General features: G+C 43.2%; 1 pseudogene; it reads right to left on the bottom strand.

Annotated features, from left to right (window-relative positions):
- Positions 1-12,085: 12,085 nt before the first annotated feature.
- Positions 12,086-12,752, bottom strand: LOC109944101 (uncharacterized; annotated as a pseudogene).
- Positions 12,753-15,286: the final 2,534 nt, after the last annotated feature.

A 15,286-nucleotide genomic window follows, 5' to 3' on the forward strand; every position in this document is an offset into this window, starting at 1 on the left:
CCTTGATCATTGTCCTCCTCTTGAGGTGGCTCTTCTTGATCTTCATTTTCATCATCTTGAGCTTGATCCTCATCTTGAGTTGGTGGAGATGCTTGCATTGAGGAAGATGGTTGATCTTGTGCTTGTGGAGGCTCTTCGGATTCCTTAGGACACACATCCCCAATGGACATGTTCCTTAGCGCGACGCATGGAGCCTCTTCATCATCTAGCTCGTCAAGATCAACTTGCTCTACTTGAGAGCCGTTAGTCTCATCAAACACAATGTCACAAGAAACTTCAACTAGTCCGGTGGACTTGTTAAAGACTCTATATGCCCTTGTGTTTGAGTCATAACCAAGTAAAAAGCCTTCTACAACCTTAGGAGCAAATTTAGATTTTCTACCTCTTTTAACAAGAATAAAACATTTGCTACCAAAGACTCTAAAATATGAAACATTGGGCTTTTTACCGGTGAGGAGTTCATAGGATGTCTTCTTGAGGATTCGGTGAAGGTAGAGCCGATTGATGGAGTAGCAGGCGGTGTTAATCGCCTCGGCCCAAAACCGGCCCAGAGTCTTGTACTCATCAAGCATGGTCCTCGCCATGTCAAGTAGAGTTCTATTCTTCCTCTCCACTACACCATTTTGTTGAGGCATGTAGGGAGAAGAGAACTCATGCTTGATGCCCTCCTCCTCAAGAAAGCCTTCAATTTGAGAGTTCTTGAACTCCGTTCCATTGTCGCTTCTAATCTTTTTGATCCTTAAGCCGAACACATTTTGAGCCCGTCTCAAGAATCCTTTCAAGGTCTCTTGGGTTTGAGATTTTTCCTGCAAAAAGAATACACAAGTGAAGCGAGAATAATCATCCACAATAACTAGACAGTACTTACTCCCGCCGATGCTTATGTAAGCTATCGGGCCGAATAGGTCCATGTGGAGCAGCTCAGGCGGCCTGTCAGTTGTCATGATGTTCTTGTGTGGATGATGAACACCAACTTGCTTCCCTGCTTGACATGCGCTACAAATCCTGTCTTTCTCAAAATAATCATTTGTTAGTCCCAAAATATGCTCTCCCTTTAGAAGCTTATGAAGATTCTTCATCCCAACGTGAGCTAGTCGGCGGTGCCAGAGCCAACCCATGTTAGTCTTAGCTATTAAGCAAGTGTCGAGTTCAGCTCTATTGAAATCAACTAAGTATAGCTGACCCTCTAACACTCCCTTAAATGCTACTGAATCATCACTTCTTCTAAAGACAGTAACACCTATATCCGTAAAAAGACAATTGTAGCCCATTTTGCATAATTGAGAAACTGAAACCAAGTTGTAATCTAAAGAATCTACAAGAAAAACATTGGAAATAGAATGGTCAGGTGATATAGCAATTTTACCAAGTCCTTTGACCAAACCTTGATTTCCATCCTCGAATGTGATAGCTCTTTGGGGATCTTGGTTTTTCTCATAGGAGGAGAACATCCTTTTCTCCCCAGTCATGTGGTTTGTGCACCCGCTATCAATGATCCAACTTGAGCCCCCGGATGCATAAACCTACAAAACAAATTTAGGCCTTGTTCTTAGGTACCCAAACGGTATTGGGTCCTTTCACATTAGAAACAAGCACCTTTGGTACCCAAACACAAGTCTTGGAGCCCTTGTGTTTGCCCCCAACATATTTGGCAACTACTTTGCCTGATTTGTTAGTTAAAACATATGAAGCATCAAAAGTCTTAAATGAAACAATATGCTCATTTGATGCAATAGGAGATTTCTTTTTAGGCATTTTGACATGAGTAGAACACCTAGAACTAGATGCCTCACTCTTATACTTAAAAGCATGATGAGAGCCAGAGTGAGACTTCCTAGAATGAATTCTCCTAATCTTATCCTCAAGATAACCAACAGGATATAAAATATAGCCCTCGTTATCCTGAGGCATGGGAGCCTTGCCCTTAACAAAGTTAGACAATTTCTTAGGGGCATTAATTTTGACATTGCCTCCCTGTTGGAAGCCAATGCCATCCTTAATGCCAGGGCGTCTCCCACTATAGAGCATGCTTCTAGCAAATTTAAATTTTTCATTTTCCATCTCATGCTCATTAATTTTAGTATTAAGTTGAGCTATGTGATCATTTTGTTGTTTAATTAAAGCTAGGTGATCATGGATAGCATCAACATTAATATCTCTACATCTAGTGCAAATGGAAATATGCTCAACAGTAGAAGTAGAGGGTTTGCAAACATTTAATTCCTCTATCTTAGATTTTAGCATGACATTCTCATATCTAAGATAGGAAATAGAATCATTGCAAACATTTAAATCTTTAGCCTTAGAAATTAATTTATCATTCTCAATCTTAAGGCTAGAAAGTGATTCATTCAACTTGTCAATTTTAGCAATCAAACTAGCATTATCATTTTTAAGTTTGACAAGAGAATCATCACAAACATTTAATTTCTCAACCTTAGCAATTAATTTGGTATTTTCATTTCTAAGGTTAGAGGTAGTGTCATGGCAAGTGCTTAGCTCACTAGTCAATTTTTCACATTTTTCTACCTCTAGAGCATAAGCATTTTTAACCTTAACATGCTTCTTGTTTTCCTTAATAAGGAAGTCCTCTTGGCTATCCAAGAGTTCATCCTTCTCATGAATGGCAATAATTAATTCATTTAATTTTTCCTTTTGTTGCATGTTAAGATTGGCAAAAAGAGTAAGCAAATCATCCTCATCATCACTAGAATTATCCTCATCACTAGAAGTTGCATACTTAGTGGAGGATCTAGATTTTACCTTCTTCTTCTCGCCGTCCTTTGCCATGAGGCACTTGTGGCCGACGTTGGGGAAGAGAAGACCCTTGTTGACGGCGATGTTTGCGGCGTCCTCGTCGGAGGAGGAGTCGATGGAGCTCTCGTCGGAGTCCCACTCCCGGCAAACATGGGCATTGCCGCCCTTCTTCTTGTAGTATCTCTTCTTCTCCTTCTTCTTCCCCCTCTTGTCGTCGCCCCTGTCACTGTCACTAGAAATAGGACATTTTGCTATAAAGTGACCGGGCTTACCACACTTGTAGCAAACTTTCTTGGAGCGGCTTGTAGTCTTTCCCCCTCCTTTGCTTGAGGATTTGGTGGAAGCTCTTGATGATGAGCACCATCTCCTCGTTGTCGAGCTTAGAGGCGTCGATGGGGAGTCTACTTGATGTAGACTCTTCTTTCTTCTCCTCCGTCACCTTGAATGCAATGGGTTGTACCTCGGGTACGGAGGAGGCACCTTGCTCGATGATCTTCTTGGAGCCTTTGATCATCAATTCAAAGCTCACAAATTTTCCTATAACCTCCTCGGGAGACATTAGCTTGTATCTAGGATCACCATGAATTAATTGAACTTGTGTAGGATTAAGAAAAACGAGTGATCTTAGAATAACCTTGACCATTTCATGGTCATCCCATTTTATGCTCCCGAGGTTGCGCACTTGATTCACCAAGGTCTTGAGCCGGTTGTACATAGCTTGTGGTTCCTCTCCTTGGTTAAGCATAAAACGACCGAGCTCCCCCTCGATCGTCTCCCTCTTGGTGATCTTGGTCACCTCATCTCCCTCGTGCGTGGTCTTAAGCATGTCCCAAATCTCCTTGGCGCTTTTCAACCCTTGCACCTTATTATACTCCTCTTGACTTAGAGAGGCGAGGAGTATAGTAGTGGCTTAGGAGTTGAAGTGCCGGATTTGGGCAACTTCATCCGAATCATAATCTTCATCCCCCGGCGATGGTACCTGCACTCTAAACTCAACAACGTCCCAAATACTAGCGTGGAGTGAGGTTAGGTGATGCCTCATTTTACCACTCCACGTGTTATAATCTTCACCCTCAAAAACGGGTGGTTTGCCTAGTGGGACGGAAAGTAAAGGAGTGTGTTTTGAAATGTAAGGATAGCGTAGGGGGATCTTACTAAACTTCTTGCGCTCATGGCGCTTAGAAGTAATGGATGGCGCGTTGGAGCCGGATGTAGATGGCGACGAAGAGTCGGTCTCGTAGTAGACCACCTTCTTTATCTTGTCGCCGCTCTGATGCGACTTGGTGTGTGAAGGGGATCCCTTCCCCTTGTTGCCGGACTCTCCTGATGGAGCCTTCCCATGGCTTGTGGCGGGCTTCTCGCCGGTCATGACCTCCTTCTTGGTGTGATCTCCCGATATCACTTCGAGCGGTTAAGCTCTAATGAAGTACCGGGCTCTGATACCAATTGAAAGTCACCTAGAGAGGGGGTGAATAGGCAAAATCTGAAAATTATAAACTTAAGCACACACTACAAGCCGGGGTTAGCGTTAGAAATAAAATCGAGTCCGAAAGAGAGGGCGAAAAACAAATCACAAGCAAATGAAGAGTGTGACACAGTGATTTGTTTTACCGAGGTTCGGTTCTTGCAAACCTACTCCCCGTTGAGGTGGTCATAAAGACCGGGTCTCTTTCAACCCTTTCTCTCTCTCAAACGGTCACCTAGACCGAGTGAGCTTCTCTTCTCAATCAATTGGGACACTTAGTCCCCACAAGGACCACCACACAATTGGTGTCTCTTGCCTTGATTACAAATGACTTGGGAACAAGAAATGGGGAAGAAGAAAAGCAATCCAAGCGCAAGAACTCAAATGAACATGAATATCTCTCTCTCACTAGTCACTAATTGTTTGGAGTGATCTTTGGACTTGGGAGAGGATTTGATCTCTTGTTTGTGTCTTGGAGTGAAGTCTAGAGCTCTTGTATTGAATGCAATGGCTGAAAACTTGGATGCCTTGAATGTGGGGTGGTTGGGGGTATTTATAGCCCCACCCATCAAAATGGCCGTTGGGGAACTCTGCTGTCGACGGGCGCACCAGACACTGTCTGGTGCGCCAGCCACGTCACCCAACCGTTAGGGTTTGACTATTGGAGCTTCTGACAACTGGGCCACCGAACAGTCCGGTGGTGCACCGGACAGTCACTGTTCACTGTCCGGTGCGCCTTCTGGCGCCTGCTCTGACTCTACGCGCGCAGTCCGCACTGTTCACTGTTCACTGTTCACTTTTGCAGACGACCGTTGGCTCGCTAGCCGTTGCTCCCGCTGGCACACCGGACAATCCGGTGCTACACCGAATAGTCCGGTGAATTATAGCGGAGAACATTTTCTAGAAACCCGAAGCTGAGGAGTTCAGAGTGATTCTCCCTGGTGCACCGGACACTGTCCGGTGGTGCACTGAACACTGTCCGGTGGCACACCGGACAGTCCGGTGCGCCAGACCAGGGCAGCCTTCAGTTGGTTTTGCTCCTTTGTATTTGAACCCTTTCTTGGACTTATTATTGGTTTGTGTTGAACCTTTGGCACCTGTAGAACTTATAATCTAGAGCAAACTAGTTAGTCCAATTGTTTGTGCTGGGCAATTCAACCACCAAAATTATTTAGGAAAAGGTTTGACCCTATTTCCCTTTCCATAATACACACCACAATCCAAAACAAAATCCAACACTACTTTGATGGAAACCTCACCGCTCTTCTTTGATGTAAAAGAAGAGGTCGATTCAGCAATCTTTGTAATTTGTTCTTGAATTACTAGCAATGTACTTGACTTTTTTAGGTATGTCTAGGACAACAAAAGGGTGGTTTCTTTTGATCTTCAACTACATGAGAGATCTCATGTACCTCGTTCTCCCTATATGACCAATCATAGAACACATAATCTCCCTCATCGTCTTCAAGGTCAATACTGCCAATATTCTCAATTCCGGACAAACAAGGGTATTTGGAATAACATGATTATCACTCATAGGATTCCAATGATTTATTTTATCATTAAAAATATCACAAACATTTGACTAAGGAAATCCTAATTTTGTTATGCTTTCTTCTTGAACTTTTCACACCTAAACATTTGAAAAACACAAGAATATCAGGCCGACCAACAAAACTAGTTTATATGGTAAACATTCCATATTTGTCATAAGAACTAGGTGCACCCTTCCATTTCTTTGCCACTTGTTGTCCCATGCTAATTACACCTTGTGTGTTGTTCTAACCCGTTCTCGTTTGCCTTCGCATCAACCGTTGCCAAATTGTCCAATCTATTTTCAATCTATCTCACTTGTTCTTCAATTATGTCTTTGATAACTCAATTTTTGTCATTTGAAAAAACTTTGTGATACCTGTTGGTTGGTCACTTGCTTTGATTACTAAAGGGGACCAAAATAGGACAACATAACCAGAAATAAGAGACATCCGTTCCTTCAATCTATCTAATGAATAGATTGAAGAAGGAAGTTTACCATAATAAAAGGCCTTCAAATAGTAAAATAGAAATGCTCGAGAGAGATTGTTATTGTTGTGTTCCCTTCATCAATTTCCCATAGCTACAATGATGTAGGTATATTTTACCCATGAGTACACGTGTATGGGTAGCACTCACCCGTACCCGTTTACCAAACGGGTAGATGTTCTTGCCCATTAACATACCCACGGGTAAAGAAATCAATCCATACACATCTTCTAATTGGATAAAACTGGTCAGGTATTTAGGTTTAGGAACATATCCGATGCATATAAGTTGCACATTAACTGAAAAAATTAAAAAAAAATCTTACATATTCTTTCCATCCTACTCCAATTATACACAAAACTAGAATAAAGAGCGCCCTATCGGGCGCTATAGCACTCATATGTTAACCTTCAGCTAGCACAGGTATAGAAACATCACCTCAAGTAGACTTTAAGGTACAGAAATAACTCCAGATAAAAGTAAACGGTAGAGTCATATAGTAAAGGCACCAGACTTAGCTAAATGAAGAAAGTGGTAGCCCAAAGTTAGTCATGGAATATAATACAATTCTGGGTCATCAAAAGATATTGTGTACACAGATACTTAGATAACACAGTTTGCAACCCTGTAAGCTAGAATGAATGCTGGAACTATAAGAGGAGGGACAAATGTTTTCAGACTGTTAGATATGTGTGGAGTTGACAGGGAGACAACCATCGTGCCCTTTGCTGTCCAAGAGATGGAGCGATCACAAGGACCAAAGGCTTCAGATAAGCTCAATGGAATAGAAAGGGAAGGTGTTGACACCTTTTTTGGGCGCTAAACACTCAATAAGAACCGGTGGCGGTGCTCTCTGCATAGGCGCGGACGGTCCATGGCCAGGGGCCGGATGGTCCGCGACCTGGCACAGGGCTAGGATTTCCTGCTTGATGGGCGGACGGTCCGCGCTCTGGGGCCGGACGGTCCGCGCGTGCGTAGGGGGCGGTGAAGGTCACCGGCAGCGCTTGGATCTTGCTCCCAGGAGGGACCCCGTCGAGGAGGAGAGATCCTAGGAGTTGTCTAGGCTCGGGCAGACTGACCTAGACTCCTCTAATCGACGTAGAGTCGAAGAGAAGCAGAGAATTTGGGGATTGAGAGGCTAAACTAGAACTAGACTAGAACTACTCCTAATTGTACAAGAAATAAATGTGAGATAAAAGTGTTATTGATTCGATTGATTATTACAAATCGACCATATACCTCTGTATTTATAGAGGAGGGGGGTCTGGACCCTTTACAAACTAATCTCCCGAGCTAATTCCACGAATTTAGCTAACAACTGTAGCACAAAACTCGGAACCCTAATCTGCTCTGCGCACGTGTGGACCGTCCGGCCCATAGGCGTCGACCGTCCGGTCGCTCAATTCAGTGCTCAACATATGCCCCTCTACCTTTTGGAGGAGCTGAGCGAACCAAAAGCAACTAACCTGATGTGATCACATCGGCTTTCTTAGGCATCTTGCCACCTACTAGGATGGTGCACGAGGGTCTTGGTCATGATGGTTAACCCAACGGTCGTGACCTGTTTAGCTTTGATCGAACTGTCAGTCCCAACACTGCCGAGCGTCGTACTGGTCCTGACCAATTCGTCATCTTGCTTTCCTAATTTTCTTAGTGTTCTGGCGTAGCTCCATAGTCGACCAGGTCTTCTCCTTGCAAGTCGTCTTCTTCCATGGGTGTCGGTACATCGTTGGAGGTGTCCCGGTGTAGTGCGGACGGTCCGACCTTAGGGGTTGAACGGTCCGCGCCCTGTATGGATGGTCCGGTCTTTATAACCGAACTATCTGCCATACGTGCAAAGAGCTGTATAGTTGTTGTTTTATTTTCTATCTTTGTGGCCGTTTGCTTTTCCTCAATGGCCTTTGGTCTCCATCTCTTTTGCGGTGGTGGGTACTGCGGATGTGTGTCATTGAATATTTTTTCCGCCTCCTTTTCCCGATTCTCCTTTGCTCTAAGGCGCTGTAATTTTCGCTTTTGCGACCGTGTCAATCCTGATGGGCACCATCGGGGCATGGAGTATTTTGGATCGGCTGTTTTGTTGACAGTCGTATCTTCTTTTTTGTTTGTGCTGGCCGATTCACCAAAAATCATCGGCCCTTCATTATTTTGTTGTACGACGACATCTGTCGTTCCTATTTTAATGACGTCCCCTTTTATCGTACTATTGGAGGTTGTAGCTATATGCCCCTCTGCCGGATTAGTCAGCCTTTGGGGCCGAGTGGTTCGGCAATCTTGCTAGGCCTGTGCTCATGGACCAGATTGAGGGGCTCTCAATCGGTCTTGTACTGGAGGCGTCAACCTGGCAAAGACAGATGACTAGGGTGCCCCCGAAGTGGAGTATTGTGGTGTCCCGAAAGGATATGGTGGCATACCCCACATCTGATTCGGGATATATGGTGGTGGTATGTATGTATAATGATATGACATAGGTGTGTATGGGAGTGGAGGTGTCCATGCATGTACGTTAGGTCTTAGTTGGACATTATGACCTCCCGTCCTTTCTGATTGGTGAGGTGATCCAATCGGCCTAACCTGCTGTCACTCCTGGGTGGGTAAGCGAGACCGCTTTGGTGGCCGGTCACTGGGTCCGGCCTTCTTTTTCACATATTTAGACAATAATTGATCAAAGGTCGGGCTGGATTTGACCAACTGACCAGTGGCCTTGAATGTGTTAGTTTTCCACATACCTATTTCTGGTCGTCGTGTTTTGAAGGTACGTGGTCGTGTCGCTCCTCGGCGTTGCCGGACCATCCGTGCCAGGGCACCGGACTGTTTGGGATGCGTAGTATGGGTTCTCGTGCATGTCCCCTTGTTTGCGCTTGCCCTCTAGTGTTGGCGGTTGTGATGGTCACCTTCAGTGTCTCCCCTCCATCAGGAGTCTTCTCGACCACCACTTTCCTGCAAGAGATTTTGTTGTTTCCATCGGCCTCCCGTGTGTTGCCGATGATGACTTCTTTGTCTTTGCCCTTATCGGCTGTGCTGGGCCGAATTAGGATCTTTTTTCCATTGAAGTAGATCACATTCATTGGGAAGGGCTCCGTGTCCTCCTAAAATTTCAATCATCCCTCGTTAATGGCCAATTGGATTTGTCGTCGAAACACATTACAATCATTAGTGGCATGGGAAAATGAGTTATGCCACTTGCAATATGCGCGGCGTTTTAGTTCGTCGGCGGGTGGAACGGTATAATCGATCTTAATGTTACCATTTTTAGTAATTCATCGAATATCTTATCACATTTGCTGACATTAAATGTAAACTTAACCTCCTCCCGTCGTTTCTTTTGAACTGACTGCAAGGAGGAGCAAACCAAAGGTTTGGCCTGCTCAGGCCAAACTATTTCGGCAGCGTAAACTTCCTTTGGTTTATCGTCCGAACTACTTTGATTGTGTTCTACTATATGGGCACTATGATGAACCGTTTTGACTAGTTCTTTGCTTCGGCTTTCACAAGCCAAAGCTCTCTGATGTAATTGTGCTAGCGTAAAGAACTGGATGCCTTCTAATTTCTCTTTTAAATAATAGCGCAATCCATCAAAGGCTATTCCCACCAGTTGTTTATCTGTTAAATGAATTTGAAAGCATCAGTTTCTCGTATCCCAGAATCTCCAGATGTAATCACTAACCGATTCATCCTTTTCTTGTCGTAGGGCCACTAAGTCTACTAAATCTAGCTCGTAATCGCCAGACAAGAAATGTTCATGAAATTTTTGTTCTAAGTCTCTCCAAGACAAAATGAAATTAGGAGGGAGCATGGCATACCATGTGAATGCAGTCCCTGTTAAAGATAATAAAAATAAACGTACACAGAATGCTTCGATGTCGGTCAATTCTCCTAACTGTGCTAAGAACTGGTCTATGTGCTCACGCGTGCTCTTTCCTTGGTCACCCGAAAACTTTGCTAATTCAGGTATCCTGGTCCCCTATGGGTATGGGAGACGGTCAAATTGGCTATTATAAGGTCTCTGATATGAATGCCCCCAGGGACTATACTAACTCCAAGCTTATCTTGGAACGCCCCAGCTATTTCCTCTTTTACTATATCGATGGCAGCCGGTGGGAGATCACTGGCTCTTTGGTCCAATATGGGTGGTTTTGTTTGGATGTTGGTATGTTGTTTTCCTCCCCATTGGTTTGGGTTTTGCGACGCATTACTACATGCCCTATGAGGCTCATAGGACTGGCCATTCCTTTCTGGCCTTTTGGGGGCCGGAAAGTACTCACTCTCACGGGTTTGGTAGATTATATTATGGTGCTGGTGTGTCGTATAGTGAGATGGGGAGTCTAGCTGGGACGGATACGGAGTTGGATATCCATCCTTCTCAAAAAAACTCTATGTCAGACCGTTCGGTTAAATACGCGAACCGTCCGACTCCGTGCGTGGACTGTCTGGCCATGTGGCCGGACCGTCCGACATTATATTCGGACTGTCTGGCGTCATACGCGGATAGTCCGAATGGGTTATCTAGGGTTTGCACGGTATGTGGCGGCTTGGGTGCAGGCCTCGGTAATTCGCTTCTAAAAATGGGATCGACCGCCGCTGGCCCGGACGGTCCGCGCTCACGTGCGGACGGTCCGGACATGCGCAGATCGACAAATTTATCACCGATGTGCGTGGGAGGCTATTGTTGCCCAAGGTACATGTCTATCGGCATCCCATAAAGGGGTTGTGACTGGTCGTGACAACATGTAGCCGATAAATTACATGTGTATTCCCTCAGTTCAACCTCATGCGAAGAAAGATTCGCAATAGTAGACTTATCAAGCGCACGGACTAGCCTTTTATGATCATTTTGTATATCCCCTACGATATGTTGCATCTGCTCTCGCTGTTCGTCTATGTAAGCTTTAAGAGATTGAAGTTCATTGGTGCTACTTACATTGGGGGTATTCGTAGTAGGTCAGAGCGAAGCCAGATCTATCGCCCGTTGCCGAACGACTTTGTTGTTCCTGTCCGCCTTAAAGTCGGCCAGAAATTTTGCCTTTGCTTCCTGGATCAACTGCTCCTGGCGCTCCTCGAATAGGAGCCGTTCTTCAGCCGGCAAGGTTTCCCATGTCGGCTTGATGATATTGCTGGTGGAAACTTCAGAGCTATCCTTTGAACCGGCCATTGAGGGCTGATCTCGATAGGTCTGTATGAAATCGTCCCTAGCGGAGTCGCCAAAAGTATGTTGACACCTTTTTCAGGCACCAAACACTCAACAAGAACCGGCGGCGGTGCTCTTTGCACAGGCGCAGACGGTCCGTGGCCAGGGGTCGGACGGTCCGTGACCTGGTGCAGGGCTAGGGTTTTCTGCCTGATGGCCGGACGGTCCGCGCGTGCGTAGGGGGTGGCGAAGGTCGCCGGCAGCGCCTAGATCTCGCTCTCGGGAGGGACCCCGTCGAGGAGGAGAGATCCTAGGAGTTGTCTAGGCTCGGGCAGACCGACCTAGACTCCTCTAATCGACATAGAGTCGAAGAGAAGTGGAGAATTTGGGGATTGAGAGGCTAAACTAGAACTAGACTAGAACTACTAATTGTACAGGAAATAAATGTGAGATAAAAGTGTTATTGATTCGATTGATTATTACAAATCAGTCGTATACCTCTGTATTTATAGAGGAGGGGGGCTGGACCCTTTAAAAACTAATCTCCTGAGCTAATTCCGCGAATTTAGCTAACAACCGTAGCACAAAACTCGGAACCCTAATCTGCTCTGCGCACGCGCGGACCATCTGGCCCCAGGGCCGGACCGTCCGGTCGCTCAATTCAGTGCTCAACAGAAGGTATTCAGAAATGGGAACATAATTTGTTTCAGAGTTAAGTAATGAGCTTGGCAATGTCAAGAAGGTAGCAAGTATAGATTTAGATACCTTGAAAAGTTCAATCTCAAATCTATCACATGGACTGGCTCAATTGATAAGGTTTTTTGGGGAAGTACCTTATCTGCCATGACATGAATCAGAATTTCCTGCAGTGCATAAGATCATTCCAAACTCATGTAGAGAATACCAAACCTGTGGTAGTCACTGGCCAAGGATGGGATGCAAAGTAGAAGGAACGAAATTACCTGAAAGTGCTGCGCATATCGATATACCAAGGAGACTTCCATGTAGATGGAGATTCGAGTCCTCTTTCTATACCTGGGGTATCATCCAATCTAGCAAAAGCAACCATTCAAAAGAACAATGGACAAAAAACCTACTGCGACTTAGCTTCAAATAAGCTGAAGTCTGAACTGATTAGCTAACAAAAGAAACAGATAATTTAAACATACCCAATCACAAGTGTGCATGTATCTGTTGTTCATATACCTGGTAATAACAGCTCAGTCATGTGCTTTGGAGTCCACAAAAACCTGTAATATATATATAGTAAGAAAAGAAGTTCAGGAATTTGGGGAGCAGAATTGACTTTTTTGTCCATACCAATAAAAACATTACTTACGAAATTTCTGCTGCTACTGGAGCTGCACCCCTGAACAACGACATCAGAGTCACTGATTTTAGTTAAAATCAATAGGAAAAGGAAATAGTTCTGGGAAATGATTCCTCGCTTGGGCCTGACATCAGCTGAAACCAGGGTTCACAATTTCGTTTGCATTGATCCGAATTTCGTTTTGTGGACCAAAGTTTGACTTTTGTATTTTATATTTTGAAACGGATCTATTTAAAACCGGACCGAAATTAATTTTTTGATGAGTAGCGAAAACCAAAAAATTTACCGAAACTCAGTGATCCTGGTCCGAGAAAGTCAACCCTGGCTGAAACTCACTTATTAATTTATTCCTAATCTAATGTACTCCCATCTAGGTGCTATAGCATCAACAACCATCAGTTAGTTAGTTACACATTTTCCCCTGAAACAAATACCACAATCTACTTGTATCCAGTCCACCTGGAATGTTGAATTCGTGATATTTTATTTACTTGGGCCAGGAACTGCATGAGTCTAAAAAGCAAAATGTTACAGTTTCATAAGTCGTAGACCATATGACAGCTTATCATATTCTATATTGTTCGATACAGAAGAAGGAAAGGAGAACTATTATATTCTATTTTATTTTATATTTTTGGAAGTGATGGGGAAGGCAAACTCTTTCCTTCCTCTCTGTAATGAAGAAGACACTGATTATGAACTCATTATTCAGATTGTCAGTCTGTTTTACATGTTTCACAAATAAAAGTTCAACTAAAGCACCGAAACAACAGGACTATACGCTATAGCAAGAACAAAATAATACAGACATGCAAAAACTTCATTTCCTACCTTGATGACCTAGTTAGAAATTTGGTAAGTACTTCACATACTCAGACAATGAATAAGCATGCTTCATCTTTCAGTAAAACATGATCCAACTTATAGCTGCAGCAGATTATTACATCACAAGTAACAAATGGGGCTAATTTCGCACCGGGTTTTAATAAACCCAATTTGCACCAAAACTTGTACTGTTTTCAGCAAAGACAAAGACAAGTACTTGTTGTTTCTTCTCTCTCTCTCTTGAAACATAGGTGTTAACAAAAACATTTTTCTTTTATTTTAAAGACCCTTATATATTACTATAAAAAGAAATATTAACAAAACGTTCTAATGAGGATGGAATCTTGGCATGTTATACTATGAGTGAATTAATACTATTGCAAGAAAAATCACATAACTCAGAGTCAACGCTTAGTGCTACACCTGCGAGTTGCCAAAGCACAAATGTCACTGAAATATGTGGAAAACTGGAAATAGAGATTACACAAGCTAGTACTGAATTATTGCTTTCATCCATAGACAAGCACGCAAGTTGCAATAGACAATTTAGCTCAGGCTGATGAAATAAAAAAGGCAACTATAAAACTTGGAAGTGAACAGGACCCATAGACAATTAGCTTCCTGTATATCAATTACTTGTTGTTGTCACTAAAGAAAAATTATAGCTATCAATTGATTCCCTAGAGAAACACAAGTACACAGATTAGCAGCACAAATACAGACCTTTATAGAACTGAGTTATAGTTTCAGGAATGATATAGAGCATATTGTTGTTCATATTTCCCTGAAGACGTCAAATCAAAACAAAACAAATCTAACATGCACAAGATTTGAGTCACTCACAAACCCAATGACGGACCATTTTACCAAATATCTCAAAGTATCAAACTAATAACACAAATTTAAAGAAATTCGGGAACCATATGGGGAAGTTTTGGGGAAACCAAAACCAGAGGCGCTTGTGGGGATTAATTCAATTGATGGTTATGAAGTCTTCTCACATGTTCCATCACCAAAACCCCTTAAGAAATTCGCCCGAGTCATAGCCAAAAAAGAAGAATAAAAATCCACCAAATAGGTCATAAATCACATTAAAAGAAAAGACGGATATTACAGGAGGGAGAAAAATCTTGCACAAACCTGCTAGGAAATTGGAGAGGTACTCAACTCTCTATACTAATACCTCCTTCTTAAGTGTTTGGCATGATTAGGGTTGGCAGGATCGCAAGATACAATCTCCCAACCAGCCACTTCAATGTACATGTGTCTATGACAAAAGACAAATACTCGTAGAAACTAAAATTAGATATACTCTCCAGAGAAGCAAAAATCAGAGACTTGAAGCGAAGAAGGCACTAATTGTAATTACACATGTCTCGTGTCTACATTAAGGGGAGGCAACTAACTAAGAGTCAGGCTTGTACATGTAGAAGGGAAAAAGTGACTGTTTTACATATGGAAAGTCATCTTGATAGGTGCAACAACCTGCATTACAAATAATAGAAAAACAAAACCCATCAGCTCTAGGAAAGTAAATCACATTAGCAGAAAACCTAACAATCTAAACCGAAGACGACATCATACTCTACAGAAAAGCAGAAGAATTTAGAACTGATAGAAGTAAGAGCACGTTGAAATGCAATGAAAAGAGATAGCATTGGAATGTAAACCTAGTAGAGAAACATATAGCCCATCCATTATGATATTATTACATCAAACTTCTCCTCAAGGTCAACATCCTACATTGCCAGTTCAACAACAA

The sequence above is a fragment of the Zea mays genome, chromosome 2, assembly GCF_902167145.1.
Source record: "Zea mays cultivar B73 chromosome 2, Zm-B73-REFERENCE-NAM-5.0, whole genome shotgun sequence".
Classification (NCBI taxonomy): domain Eukaryota; kingdom Viridiplantae; phylum Streptophyta; class Magnoliopsida; order Poales; family Poaceae; genus Zea; species Zea mays.